At 40.7% G+C, this 27,806-nt stretch overlaps 1 long non-coding RNA gene across 1 annotated transcript in view; it reads right to left on the bottom strand.

The window, feature by feature from the left end:
• Window positions 1–27,806, bottom strand: part of LOC132224186 (uncharacterized) — a 192,100-nt gene that overhangs the window by 121,631 nt on the left and 42,663 nt on the right. The window contains exon 2 of the long non-coding RNA XR_009450617.1: window positions 21,237–21,441. This is a non-coding gene — a long non-coding RNA (uncharacterized LOC132224186). The remainder of the gene's footprint in view (window positions 1–21,236; window positions 21,442–27,806) is intronic.

Below are 27,806 nucleotides of genomic sequence, written 5' to 3'. Positions count from 1 at the left end.
TATCGGCTGACCCAGAGGGGACAGCTGACTCCTCCCCAGAAGCCGACACCACCATCAAGCACGGCACTGAAGGACCAGTTGATCCAGCTGTTCAATGCGTTGATGCTTCAGGAAGCCCGAAGCCAGCGACGCCACCCACTAGCCAGATCAAAGAGGACAACGAAACCACTGACTTGGGGACAGTTGAAACCCTTGACTGAAGAGGCCAGCAACCTTCTACAGGAACAAGGCTCCGTGTGCACTCCATCCACTATGTTTATTGCTATGCTCGCTATCATTGCTTGTCAGGTACCTTTAACTTTCGCTTTACCACAAACTCATTGGGCTTATATACCATAGCCTCCAATATTAGAGCTAGTATACTCAGCATCACTTGTGGAGAGCAATTGCCGCCACGGCGCCTATAACTCTTTATAGACCCCAGTCCCCGCCTAATGGCAAAGAAACTTATCATATTAGAGCTTGTCTACCATCCCCATATGTCTTTCTACAAAAAGATTCTCACAGTAACCTAGGTATGACCACAAATGAAACCATCTTCACTGTTTCCTGTCACAAGTGTATTTTGACCACATGTATTGATTCTAGGTTATCTATTCAGACAATTTTATTGTAAAGCAACCTCTTTATCTAATGTTACCTGTACAATTGCATACGCCATGGTATGATGATTCTGGGTTACAAGCTATTAGAAAAATTACCAACACTTTAACATGCTCAAAAAAAAATTGTAGAATTAGTCTTAGGCATAACTGCACTCATTACAATTATAGGATCACTTGCTACTGCAACAACAGCCTTAGTACAGGAAGTCCATACAGCTCAGCATGTAGATCAATTAGCAAAGAATATTTCTTTCACTCTAACTACCCAAGAAATAATAGACAAAAAATTAGAAGCCAAGGTTAATGCTCTTGAAGAAGCCCTTACAAGGATACATCTCTAAACAAAGCATTATCCCCATGCTTTTAAGCGCAGGCCTATTTTTATTCATAACATTAATAATTATTTGTCTTTTTTCCCAGTCTTCTTCCGAGTCTTTTTTTTTTTAGTTTCTTCTTGTAAAAAAAATCTTTATTTTTCTGATTATTACAGTTGTTCCTCTTTTTTCCCCCCAGAGCTCCCCTCCACCCAGTTCCCACCCCACCCTCTGTCATTACCCCCATCTCCACTGTCCTCATCCATAGGTGTACGATTTTTGTCCAGTCTCTTCCCGCACCTCCACACCCCTTTCCACCCGAGAATTGTCAGTCCACTCCCTTTCTATGCCCTGATTCTATTATATTCACCAGTTTATTCTGTTCATCAGATTTTTTAAAAATATATTTCTTTATTGATTTCAGAGAGGAAGGGAGAGGGAGAGATAGAAACACCAATGATGAGAGAGAATCATTGATCAGCTGCTTCCTGCACACCCCCTACTGGGGATAGAGCCCACAACCCAGGCATGTGCCCTTGGCCAGAATCGAACCTGGGACCCTTCAGTCCTCAGGCTGGCACTCTATCCACTGAGCCAAGCCGGCTAGGGCTGTTCATCAGATTTTTTTATTAACTTGATTTTTAGATTCACTTGTTGATAGACATGTATTTGTTGTCCATAATTTTTATCTTTACCTTTTTCTTCTTCCTCCTCTTCTTTTTTTCTTTATTGAATAAGATATTACAAATGTGTCCTTGTCCCCCAATGTCCCCTCATCCCCCCAATCCTGCCCTCCCCCTCCCCCCTGTTGTCCACATCCATCACTTGTGCTTATATGCATGCATACAAGTCCTTTGGTTGATCTTTTCCCCTCACCCCACCCTCCCCTGCCTTCCCTCTGAGTTTTGAGCATCTGATCGATGCTTCTCTGTCTCTACATCTGTTTTTGTTCATCGGTTTATGTTGTTCATTATAATCCACAAATGAGTGAGAGCATGTGATATTTATCTTTCTCTGACTGACTTATTTCACTTAGCATAATGCTCTCCAGCTCCATCCATGCTGTTGCAAATGGTAGGAGTTCCTTCTTTTTTACAGCTGCATAGTATTCCATAGTGTAGATGTGCCAAATTTTTTTAATCCACTCATCTGCTGATGGGCACTTAGGCTGATTCCAAATCTTAGCTATGGTGAATTGTGCTACTATGAACATAAGGATGCATATATATCCTTTCTGATTGGTGTTTATGGTTTCTTGGGATATATTCCCAGAAGTGAGATCACTGGGTCAAATGGCAGTTCTATTTTTAGTTTTTTGAGGAAATGCCATATTGTTCTCCACAGTGGCTGCACCAGTCTGCATTCCCACCAGCAGTACAGAAGGGTGCCTTTGTCTCCACATCCTCGCCAGCATTTGTCATTTGTTGATTTGTTGATGATAGCCAGTCTGACAGGTGTGAGATGGTACCTCATTGTCATTTTGATTTGCATCTCTCGGATGATAAGTGACTTTGATAAGTATGTTTTCATGTCGCTCAGCCTTATGTCCTCTTTCAAAAAGTGTCTATTTAGGTCCGTTGCCCATTTTTTGATTGGGTTGTTTATCTTCCTTTTGTTGAGTTGTATGAGTTCCCTATAAATGTTGTAGATTAAACCTTTATCGGAGATATCATTGCAAATATGTTCTCCCATGCTGTGGGTCTTCTTGTTGTTTGGTTGATGGTTTGTTTTGCTGTGCAGAAGCTTTTTATTTTGATATAGTCCCATTTGTTTATTTTCCCTTTAGTTTCCATTGCCCTAGGAGCTGTGTCAGTGACGAAATTCCTGCGGCATATATCTGAGATTTTGCTGCCTGTGGATTCCTCTAATAATATTATGGTTGCCCATCTTACGTTTAAGTCCTTTATCCATTTTGAGTTTATTTTTGTGTATGGTGTAAGTTGGTGGTCTAGTTTCATTTTTTGCATGTATCTGTCCAATTTTCCCAACACCATTTATTGAAGAGAATGTCTTGAGTCCATTGTATGTTCTTGCCTCCTTTGTCAAATATTAATTGAGCATATAGGTTCGGGTTGATTTCTGGGCTCTCTATTCTATTCCATTGATCTATATGTCTGTTCTTGTGCCAGTACCAGGTTGTTTTGAGAACAGTGGCATTGTAATATAGCTTGATATATGGTATTGAGATCCGACCTACTTTGTTCTTTCTCAGGATTGCTGCAGTTATTTGGCGTCTTTTTTTTAATTGCAGATGAATTTTTGGAGAGTTCGTTCTTGGTCTGTGAAATATGCAGTTGGTATTTTAATGGGGATTGCATTGAATCTATAGATTGCTTTGGGTATTATGGATATTTTGATGATGTTGATTCTACCAATCCATGGACACGGTATGTTCTTCCAGCTATGTCTTCCTAAATCTTTTTTTTTTTCAGTGTCCTGTAGTTTCCTGTGTATAGTTCTTTTAACTCCTTAATTAAGTTTATTTGTAGGTATCTTAATTTTTTGTTGCAAAGGTAAATGAGATTGCTTTTTAAGTCTCTCTTTCTGTAAGTTTACTATTGGTGTATAGAAATGCCATAGATTTCTTGGCGTAATGTATCCTATTACATTGCCGAATGCATTTATTAAGTCTAATAATTTTTTGATGGCGTCTTTGGGGTTTTCAATGTACAATATCATTTCATCTGTGAATAAGGGCAACTTTACTTGTCCTTTTCCAATTTGGTTGATTTTATTTCTTCTTCTCTGATCCCAGTGGCTAGTACTTCCAGTACTATGTCAAACAGGAGTGCTGACAGTGGGCATGCCTGTCTTGTTCCTGTCCTTAAGAGAAATGGTTTTAGTTTTTCCCGTTGAGTATGATGTTGGCTGTGGTTTGTCATATATGGCTTTTAATATGTTAAAGTATGATTCTTCTATTCCCACCTTGCTGAGAGTTTTTATCAAGAAAGGGTGTTGTATTTTGTCAAATGTTTTTTTCTGCATCAATGGATATGATTATATGGTTTTTATCTCTGTTTGTTTATATGGCGTATCACATTTATTGATTTGTGGATATTGTACCATCCTTGCATCTCTGGAATAAATCCCACTTGGTCATGGTATATTATCTTTCTAATGTAATGCTTGATTTGAGTTGCTAGAATTTTGTTGAGAAATTTTGCATCTATGTCCATGACAGATATTGGCCTGTAATTCTCTTTCTTTGTGTCGTATTTATCTGGTTTTGGGATTAGGGTAATGTTGGCTTCGTAGAAAGAGCTTGAAAGTGTGCCTTCCCCTTGAATTTTTTTGGAATAGTCTGAGGAAGAGAGGTTTTATTTCTTCTTTAAATGTTTGATAAAACTCCCCTGTGAAGCTGTCTGGTCCCAGACTTTTGTTTGTTGGAATTTTTTTGATTACTGCTTCAATGTCCTCCATACTTACAGGCCTATTCAGATTTTCAGATTTTTTGATTCCTCTTGGTTGAGTTTTGGAAGGTTGTATTTTTCTAAGTATATGTCCACTTCTTATAGGTTGAGCAGTTTGTTGGAGTAGAGTTGTTCATAGTATTTTTTTTTTTTTTTTTTACAATTCTTCCTATTTCTCTGGGGTCTGATGTTATTTCCCCTCTTTTGTTTCTGATTTTGTTTATTTGGGTCCTCTCTCTTTGCTTCTTGGTGAGCCTGGCTAGAGGTTCATCAATCTTGTTTATCCTTTCAAAGAATCAGCTCTCGGTTTCATTGAATTTTGTATTGTTTTTTGGTCTCTATGTCATTTATTTCTGCTCTTTATTATTTCCTTCCTTCTGCTCACACTGGGCTTTTCTTTTTTTTAAAATAAATATTATTGATTTTTTACAGAGAGGAAGGGAGACGGATAGAGAGTTAGAAACATCAATTAGAGAGAAACATCGATCAGCTGCCTCCTGCACACTTCCTACGGGGGATGTGCCTGCAACCAAGGTACATGCCCTTGACTGGAATCGAACCTGGGACCTATCAGTCCGCAGGCCGACGCTCTATCCACCGAGCCAAACTGGTTAGGGCTTCTTGCTCTCTTTCTAATTCTTCAAGTGGCAGAGTTAGTTTATTACCAGTTTTTCTTTTTTTTTTGAGGTAGACCTGTAATGCTATGAACTTTCCTCTCAGAATTGCTTTCACTGTGTCCCAAAGATTTTGGACTGTTGTGTTTTCATTCTCGTTTGTTTCCAGGATATTTTTAATTTCTTCTTTAATCTCTTTGGTAACCCACTCATTGTTTAATAGCATGCTATTCAACCTCCAAGTGTTTGAACTTTTGTGAATCTTTTTACTGTAGTTGATTTCTAATTTTATGCCATTGTGGTCTGAGAAGATTCTTGATATGATTTCAATCTTTTTTAATTTGGCAAGACTTTGCCATTGACCCAATATGTGGTCTATCTTTGAAAATGTCCCATGCACACTTGAGAAGAATGTATATTCTATAGTTTTGGGGTGGAATGCTCTGATAATTTTGATTAGGTCCATCTGATCTAGTGAGTCGTTTAAGATTGAAGTTTCCTTGCTAATTTTTTGTCTAGAGGATTTATCCAGTGATGTTTCTGGGATATCAAAGTCTCCTACTATGACTGTGTTGCTGTCAATCTCTTCCCTGATATCTTCTAGATGCATTTTTATGTATTTGGGTGCTCCTGCATTGGGCACATAAATGTTTACTAGAGTTATATCCTCTTGATGTATTGATCCCTTTAGAATTATGAAGTGGCCTTTCTTGGCTTCTGTTGTGGTCTTCACCTTGAGGTCTATTTTGTCAGATATAAGTATTACTACCCCTGCTTTTTTTCATTTCTATTTGTCTGATAAATATTTTTCCATTCCTTCACTTTCAGTCTGTGTGAGTCCGTTGTTCTGAGGTGAGTCTCCTGTGCAGAGCGTATAAACTGATTGGCCAGATTATCATGACCACCTGACGTTTGTAGGCAAATTAGCTGTAAACTGCATTGTATGGGATATGGAAGCTGAAGGCCTGTTCGAATACCTTTGCTGTCTGCACTTACCAAGATAAAACGTCTCCAATTTACATAGGATCACAAGGATTGGACAGTCAAGCATTGGAAAAAAAGTCATGTGGTCCAATGAATCACATTTCCAGTTGCATCATGCAGATACCAGAGTGAGAATTTGGCGGAAACAGCATGAAAGCATGCACCCCACATGCATGAGTACAACCCTTCAAGCTGGTGGGGGCAGTGGTATGGTTTGGGGCATGTTTTCCTGGCATAATTTGGGCCCTTTATTTTGTGTGGAACAACGTCTCAATAGCACAACATACCTAAGTATTGTTGCTGATCAAGTTCATCCTATCATGTTGATGGCGTATCCCAATGGACATGACTTCTTCCAACAAGACAATATGCCATGCCATGGTGCTCGTATTGTGCAAGAGTGGTTTTAAGAACATGAGGGAGACTTTCTCTTGCTTAGGTGGCCCCCACAATAACCAAATCTCAATCCAATTGAGCATTTGTGGGACGAAGTTAAAGAGCCATCAGGCAGCTGGTTCCACAACCATCAAATCTCACAGAACTGGACAGTGCTATTCATCAGGCATGGTGTCAGATTCCTCGCATCACCTTTCAACATCTCGTGGAATCAATGCCAAGAAGGATCGCCACAGTATTGAAGGCAAAATGTGGCCCAACGAAGTACTGACGGGGTGGTCATAATAACCTGGCCACTCAGTGTATATGGGTCATGTTTGCTTTTTTTTTCTTTTTTTCTTTATCTTGCTCTTTTTTTTAATTTAATTTTTCTACCTAGATAATACATTGATATGATTTAAAAATTGAAATAAAATAATAAGCCATGCAGAATACATACATATAGCTAAACAGAATTCTTTTTCAAGGTAGCTCTAAGCCTGCCGAGTAAGCACCATTGCTGGGGTCCAACCCCAGCAGGTCCAGGGGTCCCCAAAGGTGTGGATGGAGTCAGTGAAGAAGGAATGACACGGAGACAGTGTTCAGTTGATCAGCAGCCTAGCCAGGATCTCCAGCCAAGTGTTGTCCGGTCATGTTTTCTTATCCATTCAGTCACTCGATGTCTTTTGATTGGAACATTAATCCATTTATGTTTAATGTTATTATTGATAGGTATTTGTTTGTAGCCATTTCTGTACTTTATGCCTATGATCCTTCCTCCCTTTCTATTTTTTCTTTTTACAGCATTCCCTTTAGCATTTCTTGCATAGCTGGCTTGGTACTGATAAACTCCCTTAGCACGTTTTTGTCTGTGAAGCTCCTGATTCCTCTTCAATTTTGATTGATAGTCTTGCTGGATAGAGTATTCTTGGATTCAGTCCTTTGCTTTGCATCACTTTGTATACTTCATTCCATTATTTTCTGGCTTGGTGTGTTTCTGGTACAGTGTTTCCTTGAACAACTTGGGCTAGAACCAAATTGTTTGATATTAGAGAACTGAGGTTGGATTGCAACTCTTTCCCTGGTGGTTTGCTACATGTTACAATTACACCATAACAATGTAAGATATTAATAATAAGGGAAATTGGATATAGGGCATACGGCTACAATCTTCACAATTTTTCTGTAAATCTAAAACTATTCTAAAATAAAACACCCATTAAAACAACACACAAAATACTAGGTAATGATAATATCTGGGGGATAATAGAATGGACCACTGAATGGATGGGGGCAGGGGAGGGTATGGGAAATGGCATAGAGAAAACACCACCTCCCTGCCAAATGCTGGACAATCATTGAACTAGAGGAAATGAGGGAGTGAGAGGTCCGTTTGGGAAACATTTTAGGAGGTATTGTGGAAGCTCCCCTTTCTCTCACCAGAGCACCTGAGTCTTCCGTGTCCTCTACCAGCTACCCCTTCTGGATGGTCAAGCTGAGACTTTGTGATGTCAAGCCACACCATGAAGACCACTGACTATTGGCCAATCAGAGCTCAAGGGTGTAGCTTCTCATTTTTCTGCAGGGTATATATAGAGGCCAGGAGCCTTGGAGTAGGGTCTGTTGCTACAACAAAGCCAAAGTTACTAAGAAAATACTGTGGCCTCGTTTAGATAAGGAATCAAACTCCAACTGCAAGGATGGACCAAGAAACTTCAAGTACTAAAGTGAATTGGAAGACCGTTTCCCAACTCTATGACAAAGAAAAGGATAAGGTCAGACTACCCTACTCATATGCTTCCTCTACTTCCCCAATAATTCCTCACCCAAGACACTGGCCTTGTTCTTTTTTGGCACAGACACTTCCTCAATCAATCCATTCTCATTCTATTACATGCCCCTTTTCCAACCATTGTCCAATTTCTGTCAAAGTCACATGTCTGGGTTGTGCTCTCAATCCCGAGTAGGGGTCGTGTAGGAGGCAGCCGATCAATTTTTCTCTAACATCACTGATGTTTCTCTCTTTCCCTCTGCCTTTGCCTTTTGAAATCTATAGAAACTTAAAAAAAAGAAAACCAAACGATTTTTCCCATTAGATATATACTGAGTGGCCAGATTATTATGACCACCTGATGTTTGTAAGCAAATTAGCTATAATTTCACGCTGAAATTGCTTGAGGGCCAGATCATCATAAACGTCTGAATAGCACAACATACCTAAGTATTGTTGCTGATCAAGTTCATTGTATCATGTTGATGGCGTATCCCAATGTAGATGGCTTCTTCCAACAAGACAATATGCCATGCCTCGTTGTCGTATTGTGCAGGAGTGGATTCAAGAACATGAGGGAGACTTTACCTTGCTTAGGTGGCCCCCACAATTACCAGATCTTAATGCAATTGAGCATTTGTGGGACGAAGTTAAAAGAGCCATCAGGCAGCCAGTTCCACAATCATCAAATCTCACAGAACTGGACAGTGCTATTCATCAGGCATGGTGTCAGATTCCTCGCATCACCTTTCAACATCTTGTGGAATCAATGCCAAGAAGGATCTTTGCAGTACTGAAGGCAAAAGGTGGCCCAACGAAGTACTGATGTGGTGGTCATAATACTCTGGCCACTCACAGTCAACATATCCCATGTTCAAAGGCTGTTAAATCACGTTGTTTACCCATATCTTCAGAAAAAAATCACTTCTACTGTTGTGGTAAACAACCTGCTTCCCTATTTATAATCGTTTGGCCCTCTAGCAACTTTAGCACGAAATTATAGCTAATTTCTACAAACGTCATGTGGTCATAATAATATGACCACTCAGTGTATATATCTGCCCTAATACAAGAGCAAGATGCAAATTGACCATACCTCAGTGATAACCACCAGCCAATCAGGAGTGAGCATGCAAATCAATACAACAAAGATGGTGGGTTAATTTGCATATGCAGGTGCCAAGCGGCCCAGGGCCAGGCAGGACACTTGCGTCATCACCATGCCAATGACACAGGCATTCCACACCGCCCCTGCCGCTCTAGCCCTTTGGGCAGCATGGGAAGGAGGAAAGGTGGCTCTGGGCCAGAATGAAGGCAGAAACGAGGCTCCAGCCATAGCAAAGGTGGTACCAGCAGCCAGAGGAAGGAAGGCACATTCTTACACGAATCTTCCTGCATCATGCCTCTCTCTCATATATATATTTGATATATTTGACAAAGCTTCCCACATGATTTCAAGCAAGTACATTAGACTAATAAATGCTTGAATCATTCCAGGGTCCTTGAAATGTCCCAAAACTATCTCTCAGTTAAAGTCTTGAAATTTAACGTGGAAAGTCTATCAAATATACATAACCCAAAGATTATATTACACATTTTTTGTAATTATTCTAAAAGACATTAATTGAATTTTTTCTTTTTATTTATTTATTTATTTATTTTATTTTTATTAGTTAAGGTATTACAAATGTGTCCTCATCCCCCCCCATTTAACCCCCAACCTCCCCCCCACACACAAACTCATGCTCCCACCCCCCCGTTGTCCATGTCCATTGGTTTGGCTTTAATTGAATTTAAACTGGTTTTAATATTAAAAATTTGGTTCAGACCACAGATTTAATCCTTTTTATTAATCAGACAAATAATATTATATCCTACTTTAAAATTTTACCACACATAGTATACAGACACACTTATGCCTAAAGGCTATAATGTACTTCAAGCTACTAATTTTTCAGAAAAAATCAAGAATTATTTCTCTCAAAAATGAATTTCCATATTTCATGTATTCTATTATCACAACTATATAATTTCTCCCAACTTAATTTGAACTTCTAACTCTTAGAAGCCTCAAATTTTAGGTGGCAAGTTAAATACTTAGCATTTCTCAGATTAGTAATATATTCATATTTTAAGAGATATTTCAAATAAAATATAAGACATATTTAATTAATAGACTCAAATCTATCCTCTAGATTTTTTATAGGAGGCAACTCAGCAGTATCTTGTTATTTCAAAATATCTAGATATTTAATATTATTTAATTCAGCAAACTCCAAAGTTTTTTTTATCCTCCCAAAGTTTTAAGTTATCAAAGACTTTGTAAAACTACATTTAGGCATATATACTAGGCAATTATCACAGAAAAAGATTTACCAGATACCCTTTATTTTAGATATATATTTTTTGCCTTAACAACTTTGAGATTTTAAAGCCAATTATTATTACCCAAGGCATTTTTTCGGGGGGCAAATTCTGTAACAGAGATAACTCACTGGCTTTCAGTGGATTTAATGTTAGAGTATTATTTTATTTAATTTTCCTTTATAAAACAAGAGTGCCCCCAGGACCTGGGAGGCAACCTTGGAGTGTGGTTCATCGTTATTCAAGAACTGCCCACTATCATGGAAACATTAATCTTGTTTCCAAAACTCAGCCTGTATATTTTCCTTGTGTCATTTTTGCCATCCAAAAACAAAAAACAAAAAAAAAAACTAGTCTTGGGCTTAGGCCAAGAGGCCACCCAAAATCAGGTGGCACGCACCTTCTCTTGAGCTAGTCCTTTTCTGTTCATGGGTATAGAAGTCCCGGATGTGTCCCCAGATTGTGAGAAATGACTCATCTTACTTAAATTTCAAATGATGGGCTGGGAAACAAAAACATGGTGAAAATGAGACTTTTAATAACACTCCCGAGAGCGGGCGTCCATTTTACAGGATCACCAAGAGACCTAGTAATTAATGTGCTGGGGCCATTTTTAGTTAACTTTACCTACCTTTATCTAGGGGAATTATCCTAGGGCCTGTGTTATCAGCCATGTGTACTGCTCGTATTCTTTCTCCCCACCACCACATCCTGTTTGCTCTGGGGAAAGTCAGTAATGGTCTGGCTACCTACTGATTCTTTCCTATGAAGATAAATCAGAGGCATGCTTAATAGACTAACAATAAACAAATTAAACCAAACAACAAGGACAGATAAAACAACAATCAACACACAAGCATCATAACTCATAGGCAAGACTTAATAAATCAGCATTCTTTTCATGGATCTTTCAGATGTTTTATAGTGCCCAGGAATTACAGCCAGAATGAGGCCCAGAGGGCTCTCAGGTGGTTTCCAGTGAACACCCACAAAGAGCCAGTTGTTTACAGGCCTTATCATATTCTGCTCTCCATAGCATTGACTGGCATCTGAAGTCATTTTAGCTAAAATCTGCCAGTCCCAAGGAGTCATGTGGTATTTTCAGACAAAGAATTAAAGAGTCCTTTTATAAAAGGACTGTTGGCCCCATTTTCTCTAGTTGATGAGCCTTCCCACACCAGAGGTGGAAGATCCAGGGCCTTAGGTTTTGTAGGCTTTTGATCCTCAATACGAAGTGGGCATGTAGTAGTTCAAACAAGAGCCCACATAGTTAAAGATGACAAGGGCACTCATTAACCTTGAGCCTGATTTAAGACAGTATCTTTTGACACCTCAATTCCTTTATCCTTGAGCATGCAAGCTAAAAACTTACAATGATGTTTTTGCCTTTTACTCGAACTCTTCCCCATTATAACCTGGCTGATTACTGAAATGTCCCCATCCACTTATGGTTGCAACTCTGAAGCTGGACTGGGCTTTGTGCACCAGTGAATTTCCACCTTTCTGGTGAGTTTTCACTTTTTCTTTTTCACTCTGTTTTTCACTCAGGCGAATCTTCTCCTCTTGTTGCTCTTCAAACATCAATTACTGTGACCTTCGCAGCTGGCTTCCAAATCTGAAGGAGGGGCCAACACACAAATGAAAATGCTATACAAGAAATATGAATTTAGAGAGAAACCAAGATGGCCGCATAGGTAAACAATGGAAATTGCTGCCTTGCACAACCACTTCAAAAATACAAATAAAGACAAAATGGACATCATCCAGAACCACAGGAAGGCTAGCTGAGTGGAAATTCTACAACTAGAAGGAAAGAGAAAAGCACACTGAGACTCAGAGGAGGTGCGGAACTAAAGTGCAGAGGTACCATGGTGCACGTGGAAAGGGCTGGCAACTGAGGATGCGGTTGTCTTTTTCAAATGAGAGGGAGTCTCAAGCTGCCGACTGCTCCAAACTCCAGTTCCGGGCAAGTCTCTGGGGACCCAGAGTCATACAGGGAGAAACTGGACTGTCTGGCATCAGTTGGAACTCGAGGGCGGCTTTCTCTCAGAGGTGCTTGCAGTGATTACCGTGGAACACTGAGACCCAGGGCCTCTTAGGGCTGGACTGAGGATCAACCATAGCTGCTTGCTCCGCCCTGTTGATTCCCTGAGACCCCCCCCCCAAACTGTGAGCAGAGGCTTCTGCATATGAATGGCCTGGTCCTTTGAAATCTAAAATAACCTAACAAACTGCAGCTGGGTCAGAGAGACCCAGAACATCCAAAATAAGGCCAAGGCCCCACAGCAGCTTGCATTGCTTCACAGCTGGGCGTCAACTGGGCACTTCCAAACCCCAAAAAAAGAAGAGGAATCTGAAGATCTCTACCTAGCTCCTGGTGGGCAGCCAGCCTCAGGCAGAGGCTAAATTAGCACCTCCTTAGAGATCCAAGAGCCAGTGTACCCAGTGGTCAGAGTGGGACCAACCAGATTACAACTCCTCAGATCCATAAGGGACACACTCAGTGAGCACCAAAGCCCCACTGAAGCAAGTCTTGCCCCAGAAGGGTGTCTCCAGCACAGAAGTTCTCCCACTGCAGACACAGCTGATTCTCACAGCCAATTGATCTGGAGGTCAATTCCTCCCAGTGATACCAACAACAGTCAACGCTTAACTACAACAAGACTATGAAAACAGCCCACAAAGGGGAGCACTAAGAGTGTCCACCTCAGGTAATTGGGGAGGCTGAGCCACTGGGCCCTAATTGGATACCTAGCACACAAAGCTACTCTATCAACACAGGAAAGCAGCCAAAATGCGGAGACAAAGAAACAGGTCACAAATGACAGAAATGGAGGAAAGCAAACTACTGGATAGAGTTCAAAACCACGGTTATAAGGTTTTTCAAGAATTTTCTAGAAACCGCTCATAAATTTAGTGAGACCCTTGAGGATATGAAAAAGGATCAACTAGAAATTAAGCATACACTGACTGAAATAAAGAATAATATACAGAGATCCAACAGCAGACAAAAGGATCCCAAGAATCAAGTCAAAGATTTGAAATATGAAAAAGCAAAAAATACCCAACCAAAAAAGCAAAAAGAAAAAAGAATCAAAAAATATCAATATAGTGTAAGGAGCCTCTGGGACAACTTCAAGCGTACCAACATCTGAATAATAGGGGTGCCCAGAAGAAGAGAGAGAGATCAAGATATTGAAAACGTATTTGAAGAAATAATGACAGAAAACTTCCCCTACCTGGTGAAAGAAATAGACTTACAAGTCCAGGAAGCGCAGAGAACCCCAAACAAAAGGAATCCAAAGAGGACCACACATCATAATTAAAATGCCAAGAGCAAAAGACAAAGAGAGAATCTTAAAAGCAGCAAGAGAAAAACAGTCTATTACCTACAAGGGAGTACCCATATGACTTCCAGCTGATTTCTCAACAGAAACTATGCATGCCAGAAGGGAGTGGCAAGAAATATTCAAAGCGATGAATAGCAAGAATCTACAACCAAGATTACTTTACCCAGCAAAGCTATCATTCAGAATTGAAGGTCAGATAAAGAGCTTCACAGATAAGAAAAAGCTAAAGGAGTTCATCACCACCAATCCAGTATTATATGAAATGCTGAAAGAGAAAAGAAAGAAGGAAAGTGAAAAGCACACTGAAAAGGTAAATATACAAATTATGAACAACAAATACACATCTATCAACAAGTGAATCTAAAAATCAAGTGAATAAATAATCTGATGAACAGAATAAACTGGTGAATATAATAGAATCAGGGGCATAGAAAGGGAGTCGACTGACTATTCTCGCAGGGAAAGGGGTGTGGGGGTGCGGGAAGAAACTGGACAAAAATTGTACAACTATGGATGAGGACAGTGGGGGGGGGTAAGGGCGGAGGATGGGGTGGGAATCGGGTGGAGGGGAGCTATGGGGGGAAAAAGAGGAACAACTGTAATCATCTGAACAATAAAGATTTAATTTTAAAAAAAGAAAACCAGAAGTAGGAATTTAGAAGGCATTGGGAGGCCAGGTGGAGCCTCTTTCTTGAATAGACACACTGAGATTTGGACTAATCCTCTTTTTATTCAGTTTTAGAGACACATCTTGCCCTCAGGAAAGCATGGCAAACAAGTAGCAGACAGACAGTCTCAAAGGTCAGTAAAGATCAGTAAGGTCCTGTAAACATTTACTTGGAGGCTATCAGTCAGGAGATTGCTTTGAGCCACCGCTATCTCAACATGAACAATTGGTGCCTAGGATCAGCCCTGCTAATGCTCAAGGTCCACTGGCCTCCCACATTCCTTGGTGCATAATTGAGACAGTATTGGCAAGGGTGGCTTCCCGCATGAAACAAAGATGTTTTTCTTGCAAGTGCAAAACAAAATGTTGCAAAAAGCCTAGGAACCAATCAGAGAGCAGCACAGATAAACAAAGAGCAGGCCTTTACCAGATTAATGGGAAGAGCAGAATGCTTTGGGGGCAATCCATTTAAATTTTCTTCCCGAGTGGGGAGCCTATGTTTGTTTGCAATAAACTCCTGCCTTGTTTGAACTCCTCTGGTCTATGGCTTCATTCTATGATTCTGAGAGACTTGGTCCTGGGAAGAATTCCTACTCACCAGTTCTGATATCATTATCAGAAAAATAAACTAACAATTGTTGGTGAGGATGTTAATTCAAACTCTTGTGCACAGTTGACAGTATTATAAAATGAATCTACCACTATGGAAAACAGTGTGGGAAATCATAAAAAAAATTGAAAATAGAACTACCATATGACCAAGCAATTTCAATTCTAGGTACATATACAAAATAATTGAAAGCAGAGTTTTGAAGAGATGTTTACAAACTCATTTTTATAACAGCACTATAATGTAGAGGAAGAAAGACCTTAATGTGGACAAAATATGGTATTGAAAAACCATATTTTTCAGATGAATGAAAAAACAAAATATGGTATATCCACAAAATGGTATATTATTCACCTCTTAAAAGAAAGGCATAGGAACCAAGATGGTGGCATAGATAAACTCCTGTATTTGATGCCTTTCACAACCACATCAAAATTACAACTAAAAGACATAACAACTATCATCCACAACCGTGGGAAAGCTGGCTGAGTGGAAGTTCTACAACTGAAGAGGTAAAGAAGAAAGCACATTGAGATTGGAAGAAGGTGCGGTGATGCGGAATGGTCTTGCAGCCAGGTGCACTGCTTTTTTAATCAGGAGGGAGATATAAACTCTCGCTTGCTCTGAACTCTTGTTCTGCTGGGCGAGACTGGGGGGGGACCCAGACACATACAAGGAGAAACTGGACTGTCTGGCATCGGGACAGGAATGTGAGGGCGACTTTCTTTCAGATGAAGGTGCACACAGCGGTCATTGTACCTGTGTGGGGAACTCTCTGGTGCAGGGCTGACTGGCAATCATTGCTGTTTGATCCACCCTGGTGATTCCCTGAGACCCTGCCCCACCCAATTTACAACCTCCCTCAAGCTGTGTGCAGCAGCCTTTACATATGAATGGCCTGTCCTTTCTCAGCCTAACACCTGTCAAACAAGCAGCAGCTGGGTGAGGGAGCCCCAAAGCAATCCCACAGCAGCAATCTGTCTTGCAACACAGCTCGGCCTCATCTGGGCACTTCCAAACCCCATACGAAGAGGAAGAATCTGCAGATCTCTGTAGTTCCTGCTGGGCAGCCACAGGCAGTGGCTGACTTTGCACTTCCTTGGAGATCCAAGAGCCAGTGTACCCAGTGGTCAGTGTAAGACCATACCAAATCACAACTCTTCACATCCATAAGTGAAACACTCCAGGGGCAGACTCTGTGAGCACCAAAGCCCCACTGAACAAGTCCTGCCCCATAAGGGTGTCTCCTGCACAGCAGCTCTTCCATTGTAGATACAGCTGGTCCTCATAGCTAATTGGCCTGTGGGTCAATTCCTCCCAGTGACATCAACAGCAATCAAGGCTTAACTACAACATGACTGTGCACACTGCCCACAAAGGGGTGCACCAAGAGTGTTCACCTTAGGTGACTGGGGAGTCTGAGCCACTGGGCCCTATAGAGTGGCTACACAAGGCCACTCTATCAACTCAAGGAGACTTAGCAGCTACCCAGTACATAGAAACAAACACAGGGAAGCAGCCAAAATGTGGAGACAAAGAAGCGTATCACAAATAAAAGAAATGGATGAAAGCAAAATACTGGATATAGAGTTCAAACCAGTTATAAGGTTACTCAAGAATCTTCTAGAAACCTCCAATGAACTTAGTGAGACCTTAAATGCCGGGGTCCAGCCCCAGCAGGTCCAGGGGTTCCCAAAGGCGTAGACGGAGTGGGCGAAGAAGGAATGACACGGAGACAGCGTTCAGTTGATCAGCAGCCTAGCCAGGATCTCCAGCCAAGTTCTGGTCTGGATCTCCAGAGAGGTTCTGCTGTTTATTGTCTTGTTACATCCGTATTTATCCCAGTTTATTTTAATCCTGTCAATTTCTATTACAAAGGTTAGGGCGTTTCTTATTTCCATTCCAGGGAGTAAAGATTATGTAGCTTAAGCATGATTGTTTGTAGTGATTAACTACCCGCCTGGCACTTAGTTAAGGAGTTTCATCCCCTCCCTGACATCAGGGAAAAATTCCTACCTGGGGAAACAACCTTTCTAGGAGAGGCATCCCCTCCCTAACTTCAGGGAAAAATTCCTACCTGGGGAAACAACCTTTCTCGGAGAGGTGACCTTGGTTAAAACACACAGCGCTAAGGGGAGCAAACATATTAAGAACAGTATGCTATATACGCCAGGTCCCTTGAAACATATGCTGTGCAGATGTTTCTTTCCTGCAGCGACTGTGTCAAGCAGCAAGGATGGACCGGCTTCCGGCACTTAAATAATCTAAGTGAGAATGCCAATAAAATGGAAAAGAACCAGTCAGAAATTAAGCATACACTGACTGAAATAAAGAATACACAGAGGCTGAAACCGGTTTGGCTCGGTGGATAGAGCGTCGGCTTGCGGACTGAAGGGTCCCAGGTTCGATTCCGGTCAAGGGCATGTACCTGGGTTGCGGGCACATCCCCCGTAGGAGGTGTGCAGGAGGCAGCTGATCGATGTTTCTCTCTCATCGTTGTTTCTAACTCTCTATCTCTCTCCTTTCCTCTCTGTAAAAAATCAATAAAATATATTTAAAAAAAAAAAAAGAATACACAGAGATTCAACAGTAGACTAGAGGATCCCAAGAATCAAGTCAAAGATTTGAAATACGAGAAAGCAAAAAACACCCAACTGGAAGAGCAAAAAGAATACAAAAATATGGAGATAGTGTAAGGAGCCTTTGGGAAAACTTCAAGTGTATCAACATCCAAATTATGGGGGTGCCAGAAGAAGAGAGAGAGCAAGATAATGAAAACCTATTTGAAGAAATAATGACAGAAAACTTCCCCTACCTGGTGAAAGAAATTGATTTACAAGTGCAGGAAGTGCAGAGAACCCCAAACAAGAGAAATCCAAAGAGGATCACACCAAGACACATCATAATTAAAATGCCAAAGGCAAAAGACAAAGAGAGAATCTTAAAAGCAGCAAGAGAAAAACAGTTAGTTACCTACAAGGGAGTACCTATACAACTGCCAGCTGATTTCTCAAAAGAAACTTGCAACACAGCTGGGAATGGCAAGAAATATTCAAAGTGATGAACAGCAAGAACCTACAACCAAGATTACTCTAGCCAGGAAAGCTATCATTTAGAATTGAAGGTCAGATAAAGAGCTTCACAGACAAGAAAAAGCTAAAGGAGTTCATCACCACCAAACCAGTATTATATGAAATGCTGAAGGGTATTCTTTAAGAAGAAGAGGAAGAAGAAAAAGGTAAAGTTAAAAAATTATGAGCAAAAAAGTGACAACAAATACATATCTATCAACAAGTTAATCTAAAAATCAAATGAATATAAAATCTGATGAACAGAATAAACTGGTGAATGGAATAGAATCAAGGGCAAGGAAAAGGAGTGGACTGACAATTCTCGGGGGAAAGGGGATGTGGGGGATGTGGGAAGAGATTGGAAAAAGAGCTTGAACCGGAAAACCAAGATGGCGGCATAGGTAAACACTGGAGTTAGCTGCCTCGAACAACCACTTCACAAATACAACTAAAAGACGGAAGGGACATCGCCCAGAACCACAGGAAGACTGGCTGAGGGGAAATTCTTCAACTAGAAGGAAAGAGAACAGCATACGAGACTCAGAGGAGGCGCAGTGCGGAAAATAGAAAGGTGCGGAGGTATGCGCGGAAGGACGGGCTGGTAGCTGAGGGCGTGGTTGTCGTTTTCAATCAGGAGGGAGTCTCAGATTCTGAGCTCCAGTTCTGGGTGAGTCTCTAGGGACCCAGACTCAAACGGGAGAAGCGGTACTGTCTGGCATCGGTCGGAACACGAGGGCAGCTTTCTCTCTGAGGTTTGCAGCGGTTGCTGGGACTCTGAGAGGCAGAGCCTTTGGGGATGGGACTGAGAGAAGCCATACCTGCTCCCTCCACCCGCTCCGTTGATCCTGTGCTGCCCGCCCCGCCCAAGCCCTGTGCAGAGCCATTTGCCAGATAGCCTCAGGCAAACGCTAGATTAGCACCTTCCTAGAGGACAGAAGTTTTCCCACTGCAGACACAGCTGATTCTCACAGCCAGTTGGCCTGGAGGTCAAATACCCCTAGTATTAACTACAACAATCAAGGCTTAATTACAACAAGACTGTGCACAAAGACCACTAGGGGGTGCACCAAGAAAGCATAAAAAATGCGGAGACAAAGAAACAGGACAAAATTGTCAATGGAGGATATTGAGTTCAGAACCACACTTTTAAGGTCTCTCAAGAACTCTCTAGAAGCCGCCGATAAAGTTATTGAGATCCTCAAGAAATCTAATGAGACCCTCGATGTTGTGATAAAGAACCAACTAGAAATTAAGCATACATGGACTGAAATAACGAATATTATACAGACTCCCAACAGCATACCAGAGGAGCTCAAGAATCAAGGCAAAGATTTGAAATGCGAAGAAGCAAAAAACACCCAACCAGAAAAGCAAAATGAAAAAAGAATACGAAAATACGAAGATAGAGTGAGGAGCCTCTGGGACAGCTTCAAGCGTACCAACATCTGAATTATAGGGGTGCCAGAAAATGAGGGAGACCAAGATATTGAAAACCTATTTGAAGAAATAATGACAGAAAACTTCCCCTACCTGGTGAAAGAAATTGATTTACAAGTGCAGGAAGCACAGAGAACCCCAAACAAAAGGAATCCAAAGAGGACCACACCAAGACACATCATAATTAAAATGCCAAGAGCAAAAGATAAAGAGAGAATCTTAAAAACAGCAAGAGAAAGAAACTCAGTTACCTACAAGGGAATACCCATACGACTGTCAGCTGATTTCTCAACAGAAACTTTGCAGGCCAGAAGGGAGTGGCAAGAAATATTCAAAGTGATGAATACCAAGAACCTACAACCAAGATTACTTTATCCAGCAAAGCTATCATTCAGAAGTGAAGGTCAGATAAAGAGCTTCACAGATAAGGAAAAGCTAAAGGAGTTCATCACCACCAAACCAGGATTATATGAAATGCTGAAAGGTATCCTTTAAGAAGAGGAAGAGGAAGAAAAAGGTAAAGATACAAATTATGAACAACAAATATGCATCTATCAACAAGTGAATCTAAGAATCAAGTGAATAAATAATCTGATGAACAGAATGAACTGGTGATTATAATAGAATCAGGGACATAGAAAGGGAATGGACTGACTATTCTTGGGGGGGAAAGGGGTGTGGGAGATGCGGGAAGAGACTGGACAAAAATTGTGTACCTAGGGATGAGGACAGTGGGGGGGGGGCGGGTAAGGGCAGAGGGTGGGGTGGGAACTGGGTGGAGGGGAGCTATGGGGGGGGGGAAGAGTAACAAATGTAATAATCTGAACAATAAAGATGTACTAAAAAAAGGAAGTTAAAAAAACAAAAAGAGCTTGAACCTATGGACGTGGATAGTTGGGGGGGGGGGGCGAGGGCCTGGGGTGGGGTGGGAACCGGGTGAAGGGGAGCTATGGGGGGGGGGGGGAAAAGGAACCTCTTTGATAATCTGAACAATAAAGATTTTTAAAAAAGTCAATATGGCCCATGGACACAGAAAATGGGGTGGTGAGATCCAGGGAGTTGTGTGGGGACGGACTAGAGGGGATCAATGGGGGGAAAAGGAGACATAAGTAATACTTTCAACAATAAAGAATTTTTTTTTTTTAAAAAAAGGAAGGCAGTCTGGTCACATGAAACAACATGGATGAACTTGAGGACATTATGCAAGTGAAATAGGCCAGTCACATAAAAAATACTATTAGTATTCCACATACATATGGTTATGTCAAGTGACCAAATTAATAACAAAAAAAACTAAATAAAATGGTGAATACCAGTAACTGGGATGATTGAAAACAGGGACTTGTTGTTTAAACTATATAGAGATCACTTTTGAAAGATGGAAACTGTCCCATGTACATTCTGGGAAAGGATCTGGGGTGTTTATCTAAGGCATCCCTTGAGATGAACTTGAACTGTGCAGGTGTGGGACATTCAAGTAGTTGCTAGCGAAGAGGCTACTCTACGTAAGCAGGACCAAGGGCAGGCCTAGGACCGAAAAGACCAGAAGCTTTAATTTAAACTTTAAGCGTACGCAAAATAATTTAATTAACTGCCGGAGTTACAGTTAATTACAGCACATGAAACACATGCAGTTGCAAATCACACAGCACTTTATTACTCACACAAGTTCCTGATGCTACGGGTGCAGGCTTAATGGGGGATCCCGGTGGTGCTGTCCCAGTCCGGATGTAGGGGTCCAGGCTTCCTCACCCGAGAGCTTGGTTGCGTCTCAATCAGGAGGTACTGGCCATTCTTCTGCCATCTGGCAGGAAGAGGAGTGTGGAGTGGAATCGCTTGCCCGACTGACAAGAGGACGTGCCTGTGTGGCTGTCTCGACACAGGAGCATTTGGCTGGTCAGGATCCCCATTTTTATTTTATTTTTTATTTTAATATATTTTATTGATTTTTTAACAGAGAGGAAGGGAGAGGGATAGAGAGTTAGAAACATCGATGAGAGAGAAACATCGACCAGCTGCCTCCTGCACACCTCCCACTGGGTATGTGCCCGCAACCAAGGTGCATGCCCCTGACCGGAATCGAACCCGGGACCCTTCAGTCTGCAGGCCGACGCTCTATCCACCGAGCCAAACCGGCTTTGGCAAGGATCCCCATTTTTAAAGCCTGTATCACATCCGCAGCAGTTCAAGTGGCTATCAATTAATTAAGTCAATGCACATATGTTAATCTCAAACAGGACGAGGGGCTACATATGGTTATCTAGGTAGAGTACATCACTCACTCAAATGGTTATCTTGATAAGTCACTCTGAATCAGTTACTGAAGTTCAAATCATTATCTATGAGGGACACACGCTTCAGGGCAGTGGGGAATGTGTCCTTAATATCATGCTTTAAGTTTCAAGGAAAGTTACCTCAAACATTTAAAAACATTCTTAGACATTTTCAAAGCATTTTTAAACATTTCTATATATTACTACAGCAGAAACATTTTAGAGATCTATAGCATAACAGATACTTAACACTATTGACCAGTACAGTAAAACCTGGTTATATGGTAAGTTGTATTTTCCAATATTATTTTTAAAATGTCTGAGTAGATTTTCCACATAATACTAATTAAGTTTCAGGGGCGGGGGGATCCAGAAGAGAAAACACAATAACGGTATTTGTTTCTAACTGCCAAGATTAAGGTTCTGTGGGTACAAGTATAACTATATAGGCTTTCTTTCAACTTACTCCTAATAAGAACTTTGGATTTTTGTTGTAAAATATAAAAATACAAATAAAATTTTCTGTGGTTATGATTTAATGGTGTTTGGGAGCAATAGCACATGTGTCACAAATTTGGATAAAACAAACTGATCCTGACAGAGTGGTGCCTGGTACGCAGTGCCATGTTGTGTTGTATTTTGTGCCTTTAAATCAACGCAGCAGATCCAAACAACAGCAGCCTCCTGAGCACCACACCCTCTGTCTGAGGAACATCAGCTGTACGTGAAACCTCCCACCACCAGCCAGAAGAGGTACCACAGCTGTGAACAGCACCCAGCAGAGGAGCTGCTGCCAACTGAGAAGCAGCTGCTAACGCAACCGCCCGAAGAGCAACCACAGCCCAAGGAGTCACTGCCACCAAGGGAGCAGCCACTGAACGACTCAACGTCTAGATATGTCAGTGAGATCAAACATGCGTAGACAAAGAAACCCCCAAAGGAAAGAAAAAGAGGACTCACCAAAAAAGCAGCTAAGTGATACAGAGGCATGCAACATGACCAAAAAAGAATTCAGAATAAGGGTCCTAGAGTTCATAAACTGGACGGAGGAAAAAATCAATAACATATGGAAGAAGCTAGAAGAAACAGATGAAAAAATCAACAACTTAAGTAAGACCCAAGAAGAAATGAAGAGTGATATAACTGCAATGAAAAACACCATTGAAAGTATCAACAGTAGACTAGGAGAAGCGGAGGACCGAATTAGTGAATTAGAAAACAAGGAAGCAAAACACACCCAAACTGTACTGCAATTGGAGAAAAAAATTAAAAGACAGGAGGAGAGCCTAAGGGAGCTTTGGGACAACATGAAACGAAACAACATACGAATAATAGGGGTGCCAGAACAACAGAAAGATGAACAAGGATTAGAAAACCTACTCGAAGAAATAATATCAGAAAACTTCCCTGAGGTGGGGAAGAAAAAAGTCACACAAGCCCAGAGAGTCCCAAACAAGGTGAACCCAAAAAGACCCACACCAAGACACATCATAATTACCATGGCAAATGTTCAGGACAAAGACAGAATCTTACAAGCTGCAAGAGAGAGACGGAAAGTTACATACAAGGGATCTCCCATTAGATTATCAAATGACTTCTCAACAGAAACACATCAGGCCAGAAAAGAATGGACAGAAATTTACAAAGTGATGCAAAGCAAAGGACTGAATCCAAGAATACTCTACCGAGCAAGGCTATCATTCAAAACTGAAGGGGAAATAAGAAGCTTCACAGACAAAGAAAGACTAAGGGAGTTTATCACCACCAAGCCAGCAATGCAAGAAATGCTAAAGGGACTGGCGTAAAAAGAAGAAATAAAAAGCTCAGAAAGAAAACAGCCACACAAAAAAAGAAATGGCTACAAACAAGTACCTTTCAATAATAACTTTAAATGTAAACGGACTAAATGCTCCAACCAAAAGACATTGAGTGGCTGAATGGATAAAAAAACATGACCGATACATCTGCTGTCTACAAGAGACCCACCTCATTAGAAGGGACTCACACAGACTGAAAGTGAAGGGATGGAAAAATATCTTTCAGGCAAATGGAAAGGAAAAGAAAGCTGGGGTAGCAATACTTATATAGGACAAAATAGACCTCAAAGTGAAGGCCATGACAAGAGATAAGGAAGGCCACTTCATAATGCTAAAGGGATCAATACAACAAGAAGATATAACTCTGGTAAACATATATGCACCCAATGCAGGAGCACCCAAGTTCATAAAAAAAACTCCTGGAAGATATCAAAGGAGAGATCGACAACAATACAATCAAAGTAGGGGACTTAAATACACCACTGACATCACTGGATAAGTCCGCTAGACAAACAATCAGCAAAGATACAGCAATCCTAAATGACTCACTAGATCAGAAGGACTTAATAGACATCTTCAGAACACTTCACCCCAAAGCCAGGGAATATACATTCTACTCAAATGCTCATAAGACATATTCAAAAATAGACCATATATTGGGACACAAGCAAAGTATCCCCAAATTCAAGAAGATTGAAATCATAAAAAGCATCTTCGCAGACCACGATGGCATAATATTAGAAATAAACTACAATAAAAACAACCCAAAATACTCAAACACCTGGAAGCTGAATAGCATGCTATTAAATATTGATTGGGTTACCAATGAGATCAAAGAAGAAATAAAAAACATCCTGGAAACTAATGACAATGAAAACACAATAATCCAAAACCTATGGGACACAATGAAAGCAGTCCTGAGAGGGAAGTTTATAGCTCTACAGGCCTATCTCAAAAAAACAAGAAAAAATGGTAGTAAATCATCTAACTCTACAACTCAAAGAATTAGAAGGAGAGCAACAAGAAAACCCCAGAGTGAGCAGAAGGAAGGAGATAATAAAGATTAGAGCAGAAATAAATGACATAGAGACCAAAAAAATAATACATAAAAATCAATGAAACAAAGAGCTGGTTCTTTGAAAGGATAAACAAAATTGACAAACCTCTAGCCAGACTCACCAAGAAGCAAAGAGAGAGGACCCAAATAAACAAAATCAGAAACGATAGAGGCGAAATAACAACAGACCCCACAGAAATAAAAATGATTGTTAAAAAATACTATGGACAGCTCTACTCCAACAAACTAGACAACCTGGAGGAAATGGGCAAATTCCTAGAAAAATACAGCATTCCAAAACTCAATCAGGAAGAATCTAAAAATCTCAACAGGCCAATAACTATGGAAGAAATTGAAGCAGTCATCAAAAAGCTTCCATCAAACAAAAGCCCAGGACCAGACGGCTTCACAGGGGAGTTTTACCAACAAACATTCAAGGAAGAACTAAGACCTATCCTCCTCAGACTACTACAAAAAATTCAAGAGGAAGGAAGACTTCCAAGCTCATTCTATGAAGTCAGCATCACTCTAATACCAAAACCAGGTAAAGACAACACAATGAAAGAGAATTACAGGCCAATATCCCTCATGAACATAGATGCCAAAATCCTCAACAAAATCTTAGCAAATCGGATCCAGCAGTACATCAGAAAGATCATACACCATGACCAAGTAGGATTTATCCCAGGGATGCAAGGATGGTACAATATCCGCAAATCAATAAACGTGATACATCACATAAACAAATTGAAAGAAAAAAACCACATGGTCATATCAATTGATGCAGAAAAAGCATTTGACAAAATTCAACACCCATTTTTGATAAAAACTCTCAGTAAGGCGGGAGTAGAAGGGTCATACCTCAACATAATAAAAGCCATATATTACACGCCCACAGCCAGCATCATACTCAATGGACAAAAACTAACACCATTTCCCCTAAGAACAGGAACAAGACAGGGATGCCCCCTCTCACCACTCCTGTTCAACATAGTACTGGAATTGTTAGCCATTGCAATTAGGCAAGAAGAAGAAATAAAAGGCATCCAAATTGGAAAAGAGGAAGTAAAACTGTCCTTATTTGCAGACGACATGATATTATACATACAAAACCCTAGAGACTCCATCAAAAAGCTACTAGACTTAATACATGAATTTGGCAATGTAGCAGGATACAAAATTAACCCCAAGAAATCTGAGGTATTTCTATACACCAATAGTGAACTTTCAGAAAGAGAGATTATAAAAACAACCCCGTTTACCATCGCACCAAAAAAATTAAGCTACCTAGGAATACACTTAACTAAAGAGGTAAAAGACCTCTACTCAGAAAGCTACAGGACATTGAAAAAAGATATAGAGGAAGACATAAACAGATGGAAGAACATACCGTGTTCATGGATTGGTAGAATCAACATCATCAAAATGTCCATACTACCCAAAGCAATCTATAAATTCAACGCATTTCCCATTAAAATACCGACGGCATACTTCATAGATCTAGAACGAACTCTCCAAAAATTCATCTGGAATAAAAAAAGACCCCGAATAGCTGCAGCAATCCTGAAAAAGAACAAAGTAGGTAGGATCTCAATACCAGATATCAAGTTGTATTACAAAGCCACTGTTCTCAAAACTGCCTGGTACTGGCACAAGAATAGGCATATAGATCAATGGAATAGAATAGAGAGCCCAGAAATCGGCCCGAACCAATATGCTCAATTAATATTTGGCAAAGGAGGCAAGAACATACAATGGAGCCAAGATAGTCTCTTCAATAAATGGTGTTGGGAAAATTGGACAGATATATGCAAGAAAATGAAACTAGACCACCAACTTACACCATACACAAAAATAAACTCAAAATGGACAAAGGACTTAAATGTACAACAGGAAACCATAAAAATTCTAGAAGAATCCAAAGGCCACAAAATCTCAGACATATGCCGAAGCAATTTTCTTCACTGATACAGCTCCTAGGGCACTCGAAACTAAAGAGAAAATGAACAAATGGGACTACATCAAAATAAAAAGCTTCTGCACAGCAAAAGAAACCATCAACAAAACAACGAGAAAACCCACTGTGTGGGAAAACATATTTGCCAATGTCATATCTGATAAGGGCCTAATCTCCAAAATTTATAGGGAACTCATACAACTTAACAAAAGGAAGAGAAACAATCCAATCAAAAAATGGGCAAAGGGCCGAAACCGGTTTGGCTCAGTGGATAGAGCGTCGGCCTGTGGACTGAAAGGTCCCAGGTTCGATTCCGGTCAAGGGCATGTACCTGGGTTGCGGGCACATCCCCAGTAGGAGATGTGCAGGAGGCGGCTGATCGATGTTTCTCTCTCATCGATGTTTCTAACTCTCTACCTCTCTCTCCCTTCCTCTCTGTAAAAAATCAATAAAATACATTTAAAAAAAAAAAATGGGCAAAGGACCTAAATAGACACCTTTCAAAAGAGGACATTCAGAAAGCCAAGAGACATATGAAAACATGCTCAAAGTCACTAATCATCCAAGAGATGCAAATCAAAACAACAATGAGGTACCATCTTACACCTGTCAGACTGGCTATCATCAACAAATGAACAAACGACAAGTGCTGGAGAGGATGTGGAGAAAAAGGAACACTTGTGCACTGCTGGTTAGGAATGCAGACTGGTGCAGCCACTATGGAAGACAGTATGGAGTTTCCTTAAAAAACTGAAAATGGAACTCCCATTTGACCCTGTGATCCCACTTCTAGGAATATATCCCAAGAAACCAGAAACACCAATCAGAAAGGATATATGCACCCCTATGTTCATAGCAGCACAATTCACCATAGCTAAGATCTGGAAACAGCCTAAGTGCCCATCAGTAGATGAATGGATTAGAAAACTGTGGTACATCTATACGATGGAATACTATGCTGCTGTAAAAAGGAAGGAACTCTTACCATTTGCAACGTCATGGATGGAACTGGAGAGCATTATGCTAAGTGAAATAAGCCAGTCAATAAAGGAAAAATACCACATGATCTCACTCATTCATGGACAATAGAGACCATTATAAACTTTTGAACAATAATAGATACAGAGGCA

The sequence above is a fragment of the Myotis daubentonii genome, chromosome X, assembly GCF_963259705.1.
Source record: "Myotis daubentonii chromosome X, mMyoDau2.1, whole genome shotgun sequence".
Lineage (NCBI taxonomy): Eukaryota > Metazoa > Chordata > Mammalia > Chiroptera > Vespertilionidae > Myotis > Myotis daubentonii.
This window is presented reverse-complemented; position numbering and strand designations above follow the sequence as displayed.